Genomic DNA, 14,449 nt, shown 5'->3' with positions numbered 1-14,449 from the left:
AACAATTGTCTATAGGGAACTAAACCCCAACATACTCCCATTTGGACTAAAGCCAATTGTTTCTAAAACTTATCACAGTAGAAGTTAAATGACGATCATGTACTTTCTAGGTTAAGGGCTTTGTCAACGGATCTGCAACGTTGTCCTCTGTAGGTACTATTTCTATTCTCACATCTCCTCTAGCCACAATCTCTCTTATGATGTGGTATCGCTTAAGGTAATGCTTGGACGCATTATGAGACCATGGTTCCTTTGCTTGCGCAATGGCTCCATTGTTATAACAATACAGTGTAATGGGATTTACAATGTCAGGCACCACACCAAGTTCTGTAATGAACTTTCTTATCCAAATCGCTTCCTTTGCTGCTTCCGCAGCTGTGATATACTCTGACTCGGTCGTAGAGAAAGCTACGCTTCCCTGCTTGGAACTCTTCCAACTGACCGCGCCCCCATTCAAGATATACAGGTATCCTAATTGGGATTTAAAATCATTCTCATCTGTGAGATGACTTGCGTCTGAAAATCCTTCTATTTTCAGATCACCTTCTCCGTACACTAGGAACATATCTTTAGTTCTTCTCAAGTACTTAAGAATGTTCTTGACGGCAGTCCAATGCTCGTCTCCCGGATTTCCTTGGTAATGACTCGTTACAGATAACGGGAACACTACGTCAGGTCTAGTGCATAGCATAACATATATAATCGAACCGATTGCGCTGGCGTACGGGACTACAGCCGTGCGTCTTTTGTCATCATCGGTTTTAGGATATTAATGATTGTTTAACTTTACTCCATGTAGCATGGGTAAGTTACCTCGTTTCGATTCAAGCATGCTAAACCGATTTAGCACCTTTTCAATGTATGTAGCCTGTGAAAGACCAAGCAGTCTTCTCGATCTATCTCTGTAGATCTTTATACCAAGTATATAAGCTGCTTCACCAAGGTCTTTCATTGAGAAGTTACCAGATAACCATACTTTCACCAACTGTAGTAGAGCAATGTCATTTCCCATTAATAATATATCGTCCACATATAGTATGAGAAATGCTATAGAGCTCCCACTTGCTTTCTTGTAAATGCAAGCTTCTTCGCAATTTTGTTCGAAACCAAATTGTTTTATGGTTTCATCAAAATGCTTATTCCAGCTTCTTAATACTTGCTTGAGTCCATAAATGGATCTCTGAAGTTTGCAAACTTTATTTGCATCCTTCGATATGAAACCTTCAGGCTGCATCATATATACATCCTCAAGCAGGTTTCCGTTTAGGAAAGCTGTTTTCACATCCATTTGCCAAATCTCATAATCGAAGTGAGCGGCAATTGCAAGCATGATTCTGATTGATTTGGACATAACCACAGGAGAGAAAGTTTCGTCATAATCAATTCCTTGCTTCTGACGATATCCTTTCGCTACTAACCTAGCTTTGTAGGTGCTAACCTTTCCATCTATGTCTGTCTTCTTTTTGAAGATCCATCTGCACCCAATGGGTTTTATCCCTTCGGGTGGATCAACCAAAGTCCACACTTGGTTAGTATACATGGAATCCATTTCAGAATCCATGGCCTCAAGCCATGCTTTAGAATCTGGACTAGTAAGAGCCTCTTCATAGTTTTCGGGTTCGTCGTCTAACACGAGAACCTCATTATCATCTCCCACTAGAAAACCATATCTAACTGGGAGTTCACGAACTCTTTGTGATCTACAAATAGGTGGCACTGGAGTCTCATCTAATGGGACTCCTCCGGGTACCTCAACCGCCTCTGTTGTTTCAATCGGTGTTTCTTCTTCTTGAACTTCGTCAAGTTCAATCATGCTTCCCTTTTGTGTTTCTTCGAGAAACTCTTTCTCTAAAAAGGTTGCGTGTTTGGATACTATCACTTTCTGATCATCTGGATGATAGAAGTAATATCCCACAGTTTCCTTAGGGTATCCAATGAAGAAACATTTATCAGATTTAGAATCTAGTTTGTCGGATGCAATGCGTTTGACAAATGCTGAACAACCCCATACTCTCATAAATGACAACACGAGTTTCCTACCAACGAACAATTCATATGGTGTGGAACTAGCGGATTTAGTTGGTACTCGGTTTAGGGTGAAAAGGGCAGTTTCTAAGGCATAGCCCCAGAACGTCTTTGGAAGTAAGGCCATGCTCATCATGGATCGCACCATATCTAGTAGGGTACAGTTTCTCCTCTCGAATACACCATTGTGTTGTGGTGTATAGGGAGGTTTCCATTGTGAGCATATCCCACATTCAGTTAGATAATTCAGAAAATCATATGAAAGATATTCGCCACCTCGATCAGATCGAAGCGTCTTTATTTTCTTTCCTAATTGATTTTCTACTTCATTCTTGAAGCATTTGAATTTCTCAAAAGCTTCTGATTTGTGCTTCATCAAGTAGATGTAACCATATCGGGTATGGTCATCTATGAAGCTTATGAAGAATCTGAATCCTCCTCTTGTTTGGACTAACATAGGACCGCATACATCTGAATGAATGAGTCCTAGAGTGTCTGATACACGCTCACCTTTATTCCTAAAGGGTGTCTTTGTCATTTTACCTTTTAAACATGATTCGCATGTTTCCAATGATTCGGGATCGATTGGATCTATAAGCCCATCTGAATGTAGCTTTAGCATGCGTCTCTTGTTTATATGGCCTAAACGACAATGCCACAAGTAAGTTGAATTATCTAGCTTATGTCTTTTGGTATCAATTGCAAAAACATGAATTTTGTCATCTAACACATAAATCCCATTTTGTGATATTCCTGAAAAATAAAAGATCGAATCTTTATAAAAATTGCAACTCTTGTCTTTTATTGAAATATGAAAACCATCATCAACAAGACGGCTAATAGAAATAATGTTACGAGACATTTGCGGAACGTACAAACAGTTCCTTAATTCTATTACAAGCCCAGATGGCAAATTTAAAACATAATCCTCAATTGCGAGGGCGACAACTCTTGCTCCATTTCCTACTCGCAAGTTTATGCTTTCTTTCTTTAGTTCCTTAGTCTGTTTTAGCTCCTGCATATTTGTACGAATATGAGATCCACATCCGGTATCAAGTACCCAAGATTCAGACTGTGAAACTGTATTTATTTCAATATAAAACATACCAGATGCTGAAGCACCGTCATTTTCCTTCTTGTGGAAGGTTAGGTACTCCATGCAGTTCCTCTTCCAATGCCCCAAGTCACCACAATAGTAGCACTTTTCTTTGGGCTTCTTTAATTCCTTTCCCTTCGTTTCGATGAGCACAGCCTCCTTGCCTTTATCAAGATGGTTTGGATTGGGAGAGATCCCTTTCCTTTTTCTTGATCCTTCAATAGCAAGGGCCAGTATCTCCTCGTTTTCTTTTATAATGGGCTCGACTGACTCGAGCATATGTGCAAGCTCTACAAGAGAGGTTTGCAAGCCACTCATTTGGTAGTTCATAATGAACTGTGAGTAACTCTCGGGGAGGGACTGAAGAAGTAAGTTTTCACTTAGTTCATGGTCCATCGCATCTCCAATACTAGAAAACTTGGTGATAAGGCTGATCATCTTGGCACAATGTGCCATTACAGATGTGCCCACCTGCATCTTGCTTTTATATAACTCCTTTGTTATTTCGAAGCGCTCGCACCGAGTTTCATTCACAAATAACTCTTTTAGGTGCTTGACTATGGAATAGGCATCCATATCTGAATGTAGTTGCCTTTTTACTTCCGGTGTCAAGGATGCAAGTATGATGTCTCCCGTTTGATCATCATCAGATTTATGCTTCAAGTAAGCATAAAATTCTTGGTAGGGAGCATCATACGTCGGGTAAGGGGGTATCGGTGTATCAAGTACATACCCTTTCCTCTAGAACTTCAAAACAATTTTGAGGTTACGATACCAGTCGGTGAAGTTTGAACCATTCAATTTGTTATCGGTAAGAATGTTTTGCAGACTGGTGTTAGTCATGATTTTAAGAGTGTGTTTAATTAAACCTGAGAGTGAGAAAGAGTAAACGTATGTCATTCATTTGCTTAAAGTATATCAATCTAAAATTATAGGCCTTTTAGTTTATTTTAGATTGCTCCCACTATTTTGCCAAATTAATAGCCCTCCATATTAATTCGAAGAATTTCACAAATCCTTTAGTGAGCTAGGATCCTAACTCCTGAGATTTCGCCTTGAGTTTGCTCAACAAGCTAGTCTCATTCGTTAGGTAGATTCATGTAATCAATCACATCTTTAATGTGATTCCTAGGTTATTGGGTTACTAACCACATTAGTAACTAATATGCTATTCACATTAATCCCAACCATCTTGCCCATTAGTTTATGACAACATGAGTTTGCTCATCCAATTATCATAATCTAATTTAAGTATTACCCCATATTCATGAAAAGTAATTTTTGATAATTCAGGTGTTACCGTAAGACCCCGAGCTTGAGTTTGCTCAACAACCCAAAGGCCCCCAGCACTGCCGGCTGAATTATAATATTAGGGAGGGGCAACCGATTTTAATAACTTGTTTATTTACTTAACTTTTTAATGAGAGATTTTATTTTAGGTCTCATAATCTAACTTAGTCTTGATTTGCTTTAGCATACATCAGACACATACATTCACATACATTGGCGTTATGGACATATCATCTAAATTATTCCGTCGAGCCAGAGACGGAATAAAAGGGGCAAACCTAAGGAAATACTAACTATTACATATTTCTCTTTAGGTCCTCCGTCTTCTCCATGACGCCTTGAAATTACATATTAATTTCTATACTACTAAAGAAAACTTCAATTGAATTGAAGGGAATCAGATGAGAGGAGAAATTACAATAGATAGTAGAAAGGCAGGACTCGCAGACCCTATTTCAAAAATACCAAAAGACTAAAAGAGGGTCCAAATATGTCCATAACTTCAAACATGCATAGACTCAATTAAATAAATTTAATTGGTTGATTACATAACTATTTTATGTAATATTTATGTTAATCACATTAACTTATCAAATTAACTTTCATCCAATTTTACTTCTAATAGTTTCGTATCTTTTATATTAATTTTAGATTAATATAACTATACAAAACTTTAATTATGCACGTCCCAATTATTTTGATTTTAATTCATTTAACATTTTGATTTACAAATTGGTAAAACAAACTTTTAAACAAATTTTCATTCGATAATCAAAACAGAAAACTATCAATTTCTGAAACATATATATTTAAATATATATAAAAACCGATTTTAAACAATTTAAAATTCAAGTGGGTCTCGGGCCGGGCCCGAGAGTGGGCTGCTGCCGATTGGCAGCAGCCCTAGGACGGCTGAACCGCCGCTACCTTGCGGCAGCAGCGGCCAGCCGCGCGACAGCGGCCAGTCGCGCTGCGAGGCACGACTCGAGCTGCAGTCGCAATTTTTTTTTATAATAATTTTAAATATATATATATATATATATATCAGTTCTAAAACGGTTTTAAAATGATTTTCAGAAAATAGGAAAAACTACTATAGATTTCCGTTTTATCTTTAGAATTAATAAAACTGATTTTTTATCAATCTAACTATAAAACTAATAGATTTTGTTATGATGATTATCAACCAAAATAATTAGGAACATATGCATAATCTATTTTAATTAACAATTAATTAAAATTTATTTATCTTTAGAATTAATTAATCAAAACAATTTGTTAATTAATCCTAACTATAAATATTTATTCAATCCTATTGAAAAACTTCTAAATTTTCATATATGAAATAACGGATTTAACGATGTCTCTGATACCACTGTTGGAAATTAGGCTAAGGTATAGCAGCGGAAATATAAAAATTTAAACCTATTTCCATTAACCCTAGGATCCGTTAATCGTTATTTCATATAAAGAGGGATAAAAAGAATTACCTTTTGATGATCAATCTACCGTTGTTAATAAAGTGCCCACAACTCTTCTTCGAGTTCCCAAGCACGAAATAAAACACGGGAAGATTAATTTAGAATCAACCGTTGAATAGCAACCAAAGTAGATTGCCTCTAATTAATCAACACAAGATCAAGGATAAAAGAAATAGATGAAATTAATTGATCGGAAGGAAGCCGTAGAAAATCTCGTCCTCGAACTGGGGGTGTCGAAATTTTCTCTCTCTTGCACTATAGGGATTTCGAAAATCACTCTAGGGTTTGCACTAGTGGATTTCGAAAATCCTAGGGGAGGGATATTTATAATCTCTTGTATCTAATCCCTAGTTAGATAGAATTAGGTTACTGAATATGAATTCAATTCGGAATAGAATTCCTAATTATTATCTCATTATATATCTAATATATTAAGGATAATAATAATAACCTTATTGGATAATAATAGGAGTATTATAATCTAATTAAAACTCCTAACTTATTTATCTCTTAATTAATTTAATTCATAATCCTAATCTAATTAGAATTAATAAAATCAAATTAATTATTCATGTATTTTAACTACATGAATTTCGACCCCCCTTGGTCCATGGGCCTTATTGGGCTCAATTGGGCTTCCATCAATTAATTAACATCCATCTCTCTTTTAGGTTCCAAGTCTTATGTGTGACCCATTAGGTTCTTATCGCTTCTAGCCGTATGCAATGTTATTAAATAATTTTCAAAGAATTATATTTAATCTTTGCATAACGGAATGATGTACAGAGTATGTGATTAGCAAGTCCGTAATCATTCCCCCAGAGCTATAAGAAGACAGGTTGATTCTGTCGTTAACCTTTCCGTATTAGTTACAGTATAATTCGATCCTTTATCAACTACATCCTTGAACTGAATCTTATGACTATGGATGATGTCAAGTCGCATATAGCGAGACGTCCGTTTTACTTGTACAGGCCGAGTCAACTCAAATATATAGGTTAAGTGAAATCTGTATTTCAAGTCTTAAGCTATCACCTTGCAAGGATTTAGAGTCGAGTCTTCCACAAGCGATCCTTGGATGTATCTCCCATTTATCGGGAGTGATAAATGCTCAATCCAATATATAACGATCCCGCAATCACTTCTTGTGATACCCAACGTCTACTATTCACACCCCAGAGTCATCTCTGTTAAGGATCATGTTACACTAGAGTCAAAGCGTCACATTCCGTAATCCAGAATACCAATTAATATTCCTTTGAGTCTGAGGATTAGTTATACCTATTAATACCAATGAGATGAACAGGTGACAAGGATGAATCTACCCATCCTGTTGTCTCAAATCGGATCCCCAATCCTAATGAACTACTTTTCATCGGATCCATGTAACTGTCCAGATATCTATATATATGAAGCTTGTGAGATCAGCTTTCTGTCGGACAAAAGACATTGTTACATGCAAGTCTCAACAGTGATATATCAATCCTAAACATATCACTTGACTTGGGGTGGTTTTAAGTTTATTAGTTTATCATAAAGTTTAGTCTCACTTCATGCTTGTATGAACACTTTATGATCACTTTAAATAAACTTACGGATTTCCTTTTATTAGACTTTATTTAGTGCTTAAAATGGATTGCCTTTATATAGTTATAAAACATATATCTCATTAAAACAAATGATATAAAGAACAATTCATTTATATTAAGTTTGTATCCTAGAACAATTGTCTATAAGACACTAAACCCCAACAGCTGATGCTTTGGAATTCATGATGAATGACATTCCTTTGATCCGCCGCGAAGAGGGTGGAATTACTTACGTGAAGTTTACCCAACTGGACAAAGGTAATTTTGTTTCTTCCTTGAACTTTGATTATTTCGTTGTTCCCTTGTCAGGGGTTTGTCTGAGGCAAGTCACGCCCTTGTAAAGATGCGTAGAAAACAGAAGGAGCTAGAGGCCCAAAAAGATACACAGGTGGCGAATCCCCCTAAAAACCCTGGAAAGCGTCTTGCTGAAGGCGTTGCGGATCCCCCCTATAGAAGAAGAAGAAGAGATCCACTGCTTCTGGTGGAGGAAAGTTAATGGCGGATGCCATGAGAGCTGAGAAGCCAGCAACGGAACTGGAGCAGGTATGTTTGTTTTACCGTCTTTCCTTTTATTACCATGGATCTTAATTTTGTCCTTTTAATTCTTGCACAGGTGGTTAAGCCCGACTTGGGAGGTTATTGGCTCGCCAAATATGGTGATAAAGGGTCTTTGAGGAACGAGTCCGTTATCAACGATCTTGACGAGGCCCTCAGTCAACTTGGCGAAGTACAGGAGAATCAGAACAAGTTCTCCGGATCTGCCCATGCCAAAATGGGAAAGAGGGATCTCCTTTTGGTAAGCTTTCTTTATCTTACATTTTTGGATGAAAGAGTGATCTCTAGGAAGATACTTGTTTCTTACATCATCCTTTGTTTTGACAGGCGTATACGCACATGCGTGCTATAGAGGCGGATCTCCTCTAGGGGGTAGCGGATGAGGCAACCATAAAGAGGTTGGAGAAAGAGATTGTCGTCGCCAATGCAAATGCTGCTTCCGCCATTGCCCTTAATGAGAGTAAGGATGCAGAGATCCGCGGCCTGAAGGAGAAGACGGAGGAGCTTGAGGAGGATGCTAAAGGTCATAAGGCTGCTTTGTTGGATGCAGAGATCCTTACGGGAGAACGTGCGTACTACTATGGCGAATGGATCATGGCATACGTTAAGATTTCCTATCCCGAAATTGATTTTGTGGACCCAGAGTACGTGGTTCCCGAGGTTGAGGATTGCTTTAAGTATCACAAGATTCCGAGCGTTAAGGATTTCATCTGCGATCAAATTCGGAAGGAGCTGAGCGGATCAGATGAGGAGATCAAGCCAGTCGTTGATCTGGAATCAGATGTACTTGGAGAAACATCCCAGGGGGCGGGTGATAAGAACGAAGAGCTGATAATTGACTGTACAGTTCCGTATGAGGGAACTACTGTTATGGAGGATGTGATCCCCCCAGCGGGCGCATCTTTAGAGAAGGATGCCAAGGAGGATGGTCCTATAAATGTTTAGTTTGTAAATGTAACTTGAGTACAATTTACTTTTAACCCCTTTTTGCAACCATTGTCTTTACTTTACGCTTTATATCTTTCAGCAAGTAAATTTATAGGTTTTAGAATTTGTTCTATTGGTTCGAGGTAGGTGGCCAGCCATACCCCGGAGTGTGAGCCTTTGTGAAGGCTTGAAGCTTTTATTCCTTTAAAGGAAGTTAAGCTGCCTTAGGCGATCGATTTGCTTCCTATCTTTGAGGTGAATCGATCTGCCACTAGGACTTTGAACTCTTCTTTGGAAAGAGTGTGTGAGAGTGTAATCTCACGTCTGAGAAATGTTTTAACTCTATCTCTAATGGGGATCAGTTGTTTCCTATCTTTGAGGTGAATTGATCCGCCGTTGAGATTGTTCTCCTATCTTTGAGGAGAAAGTAGTTATGCCATGATAGCATTATTCTACTTGTGGGAATGCGTTTGCTGTCTCCCCCTTTTTTGAATCTGGAATATTTATATTACTGCAAGAAAAGTACTCAAAGAAATAATTTGCAAGATGGACATTGCTTTTTATTAAATGGCGATGCGCCTTATTACAACGAATTGGTCTTATGTGTGAGCCTCGTTAAAACCTTTAATAAGAAAAACCACATGGGATAAAACCTTACTAAAGGAAAAAGAGTACTCAATACCTTGATTACATTTTACTTTCTGGAGAAGTATTTGCGGAGGTTCTGAATATTCCACGTCTGTGGCAGAGTGTTCCCCTCCATATCTTGAATTTTGAAAGTGGCAGGCCCAATTTTGGTGACTACTTTGTATGGTCCCGTCCAGGTGATTCCCAATTTTCCTTTGCCTTCCAATGATTGAATTTTGTCCGCCTTTTGGAGCACTAGGTCCCCTGGGTTCAGATCCACGAGCTTGGCGTGTTTGTCGTGATAGGCTGCAATCCTCTATTTGTAGGCGGCCATTCGTACATACGCCTTCTCCCTTTTTGCTTCCAATTGGTCAAGATTTTCCCTCAACCTCTGGTCATTCCTGTCTTCGCAGTAGAATAAAACTCTGTCACTAGGGACCTGGATCTCAATGGGGATCACAGCTTCTACGCCATAGGTAAGGGCGAACGGTGATTCGCCAGTTGCAGTTCGAGGAGTGGTTCTGTATGCCCATAGGACATTCATGGGATTGATCAGTCTTTGCGAAAATGAGCCAAAGCAAAGTCATGATGATTGACTACAAGACCATTTGTCAAGCTATGATGCAGGTCTAAAACCACAAAGTTCTGATCAAATGAAGCCCAAATTTTCCGAGAAGAAGCACCGATCTCTCTTGGGTTACACATTATAAATGAGCCGAATGGATAAAAAAAAATTGACAAAAAAAAGAATAAAAAAACTTTTCGTTTTCTTATCATTATTTTTCATAACACCTTTCATGGTAATTTCACAAAATTCCCCAGCATATTTCCAGCATATTACATTCACATTTTCAAAAATCATTATATCGCATTAATGTTTTCATCATCATTTTCCTCAAAAGTTTTCAAAAAGTAGTATCATATCACATCCATAGTTTCAACATCATTTTTCCCATAAGTTTTTCCAAAAATCATCATATCATCTCAATATTTTCACGAGCATTAAAAAAAATCATTAGATCATATCACAAAAAAAAAACATTTCACGTCTATCTTTTTACACTAAAAATTCAAAAAAAAACTCTCATTAATATTTTCATAAATAAACAAATTTCAAACAGAAAATCATAAAAAATCATTTTTGCACTAAATTGCATTTTTCCTCAAGTATTCCTCAAAACATTTTTTCTCACTACAAGCATATCATGTATTGACGTGTCCAATTTATCACAAACATTTATATTGCATGTCATTTCAAATGCATAATTTGTCATCCTCCTTCCTTTACAATAATCATTCCAGTATCCAATCAAATGTTTCACACAAATCAAACCTTCAAGGTCGGAAATTTTCAGAAAATTGCTTCGCTTGCCGAGTGAGCTAATTCATTCATCAAAAACATTTCAGATAATCAAATTTACATCCGAGAAGCAATTAATCATGCATAAAAAGAAAAAAAAAAGCATAAAAATCCTAAAAGACAAAACTCGTGTTTCACAAAGAAAAAAAATCATCCAAAAAAAACATATTATTTATGCATTCACCAATTTTGTAGTGCACAGCTGTTGAGATTTTGCAGGAACACAAGAATCCTTGACAGGTAATCACAAGTACAACTCATCTTCCAAAGGATACGTGGAGCCGGTATCACTCAATCAAATCAAACGGGGAGCCGTCATCACTCAATCAAATCAATCGGGGAGCCGTTGTCATTCAACAAAAAAAAAGAATTGGAGGATGCCCAGTCTCAGAGCATTCAAAACTGCAGAGTGAGCAGTCTAAATTCATTCAAACCTGGCGGAAGGCCCAGTTACAGAGTCTTTCAAAACTGCAGAGTGAGCAGTCTAAATTCATTCAAACCTGGCGGAAGGCCCAGTTACAGAGTCTTTCAAAACTGCAGAGTGAGCAGTCTAAATTCATTCAAACCTGGCGGAAGGCCCAGTTACAGAGTCTTTCAAAACTGCAGAGTGAGCAGTCTAAATTCATTCAAACCTGGCGGAAGGCCCAGTTACAGAGTCTTTCAAAACTGTAGAGTAAGCAATCTAAATTCACTCAAACCTGGCGGAAGGCCCAGTTACAGAGTCTTTCAAAGCTGCAGAGTGAGCAATCGAAATTCATTCAAACCTGGCGGAAGGCCCAGTTACAGAGTCTTTCAAAACTGCAGAGTGAGCAGTCCAAATTCATTCAAACCTGGCGGAAGGCCCAGTTACAGAGTCTTTCAAAACTGCAGAGTGAGCAGTCCAAATTCATTCAAACTTGGTGGAAGGCCCAGTTACAGAGTCTTTCAAAGCTGTAGAGTGAGCAGTCTAAATTCATTCAAACCTGGCGGAAGGCCGAGTTACAGAGTCTTTCAAAGCTGCAGAGTGAGCAGTCCAAATTCATTCAAACCTGGCGGAAGGCCCAGTTACAGAGTCTTTCAAAACTGCAGAATGAGCAGTCTAAATTCATTCAAACCTGGCGGAAGGCCCAGTTACAGAGTCTTTCAAAACTGGAGAGTGAGCAGTCTAAATTCATTCAAACCTGGCGGAAGGCCCAGTTACAGAGTCTTTCAAAACTGCAGAGTGAGCAGTCTAAATTCATTCAAACCTGGCGGAAGGCCCAGTTACATAGTCTTTCAAAACTGCAGAGTGAGCAGTCTAAATTCATTCAAAACTGGCGGAAGGCCCAGTTACAGAGTCTTTCAAAACTGTAGAGTGAGCAGTCTAAATTCATTCAAAACTGGAGGATGCCCAGTCTCAGAGCATTCAAAACTGCAGAATGAGCAGTCTCAATTCATTCAAAATTGGAGGATGCCCAGTCTCAAAGCCATTCAAAGTGAAGAATGAACGTTCCCAAGTTATTCCACTCAACCTAACAATAACAGAGAGTTCATCCATCATTCGACTCCTCCTACATTGCATGAACTTTAGAACCATTGCCACAGAAGCTAAGACTGAAAATCCAGAGAATCCCCAGCAGAATCAACCCAGATCAAAAAATCAGCAAAAGATTAACACCATCTACATCCAATGCACATTTTGCGGGGAGCCGCTCAGAAAACTCAAACAAGTTGCGGGGAGCCGCTCTAAACACTCACGTATCAGTTGCGAGGAGCCGCTCTAAACACTCACATATCAGTTGCGGGGAGCCGCTCTAAACACTCACCTATCAGTTGTGGGGAGCCGCTCTAAACACTCACACATCAGTTGCGGGGAGCCGCTCTAAACACTCACACATCAGCTACGGGGAGCCACTATAAAAGCTCATATCAGTTGCGGAGAGCCGCTATAAAAGCTCATATCAGTTGCGGGGAGCCGCTATAAAAGCTCATTCCAACCGTGGGGAGCCGCTATAAAAGCTCATGTTAGTTGTGGGGAGCCGCTCTAAACACTCATATAACAGTTGCGGGGAGCCGCTCTAAACACTCACATATCAGTTGCGGGGAGTCGCTATAAAAGCTCGCATATCATAATCAAATCAGCACAAATCAAGTCAGATCAATACAGATTGATCCAAATATTCAGGGAGTTTTACTAAACCTTTCTTTGTTTTTGAGTTTTTAATTTTTCGCTCAATAAAATTCAAAAATGGCACGGTTTCGTATATCGACTATTCGTGATAGCTAAACGTATTAGTTCGAATATTACTTTAATAACATTGTAAATGAATTAGACTAAAAAAAATATAATAAATAAGGGTATTTCCTCCTAGGATAACATACGGGATTACTCGGGACAAGATTAGTGCATTATGCAAATATATAATTAGCTCGTTCTTATCGTCGCCAATGAGCAATTAAATTTTTCTAGGGCCGATTTAACCTAACAAGAATCACTTATTCCTTCGTCTCGTCCCGTTACAAATTAATCATATCCCTATTTGTTTCATTTTCCCGAAATAAATGTAAAGATCTCGTGTGTATGTGATACGCACGACCTTGATAAAAATAATAAAAATAAAGTTAACTCGAAAAAGGCTAAATAACGCAATGCGTGATCCTTTTAAATTGGTTTAAGTCAATAAAAAAATATAGTATAAATTCAACGATACGTGTGAGGATATCCTTCATTAGAGATTTTGCATTGGCTTTCGAATACACACATGCAGCATATATTGTATTTGGAGAAATAACACGACGAATTTCGAGATGTCACCTCGAGCCGACATGGTTAATCAGGCTAATTCGGATCGATGTGAAAACGTCATCCGAATCAATAATTAAAGTAATTCGAACTAATGTGAAAACGTTATTCGAATGCGCGACCAAGTTAATTCTAGTCGATGTGAAAACGTCGCTAGAATTCGAGATGCTCCCTTTAGATCTTTTATTCTATTTTATCGTATATGTGATATACGTAAAATCATATTGAACTCCAATTTAATAAAAAGAGATTACGTGTACGCCGCACGTGTAATTTAAAACGAAAATAAATCAATTCGAGATGTTATCCCGAATCAATATAAAAAAATATATAAACCAAATTAATTCGGATTGATGTGAAAACGTCATTCGAATTCATCTCTGAATTAATCCAAACTGATGTGAAAACGTCATTTGAATTTATAAAGGGTAAATTTCAAATAAAACCCCCGTGGTTTCACTAATTTTCAGATAAAGGATTGTGGTTTACTTTTTGTCAAAATGAGGATTGAGGTTTTCAACTTTAGCAAAATAAGGATTTTTTCGATTGATACTATTAAAATCACCATTGACGACTTCAAAAATGACATAGTTTAAGAACTGTTAATATTCTAAGCAACTTTAATTCTTCAACTTTTTTATTTTGAGATCATTTAGATGAAGTTTGGTAAAGAGAGAGAAAGTTAATGTTTAGAGAGAGAGAGTTCCAAAAAAGATGATTTTCGAAAATCGAAAATGT

This window comes from Euphorbia lathyris, chromosome 4 (assembly GCF_963576675.1).
Source record: "Euphorbia lathyris chromosome 4, ddEupLath1.1, whole genome shotgun sequence".
Classification (NCBI taxonomy): Eukaryota; Viridiplantae; Streptophyta; class Magnoliopsida; order Malpighiales; family Euphorbiaceae; genus Euphorbia; species Euphorbia lathyris.
Note: the sequence above shows the minus strand (reverse complement) of the source record.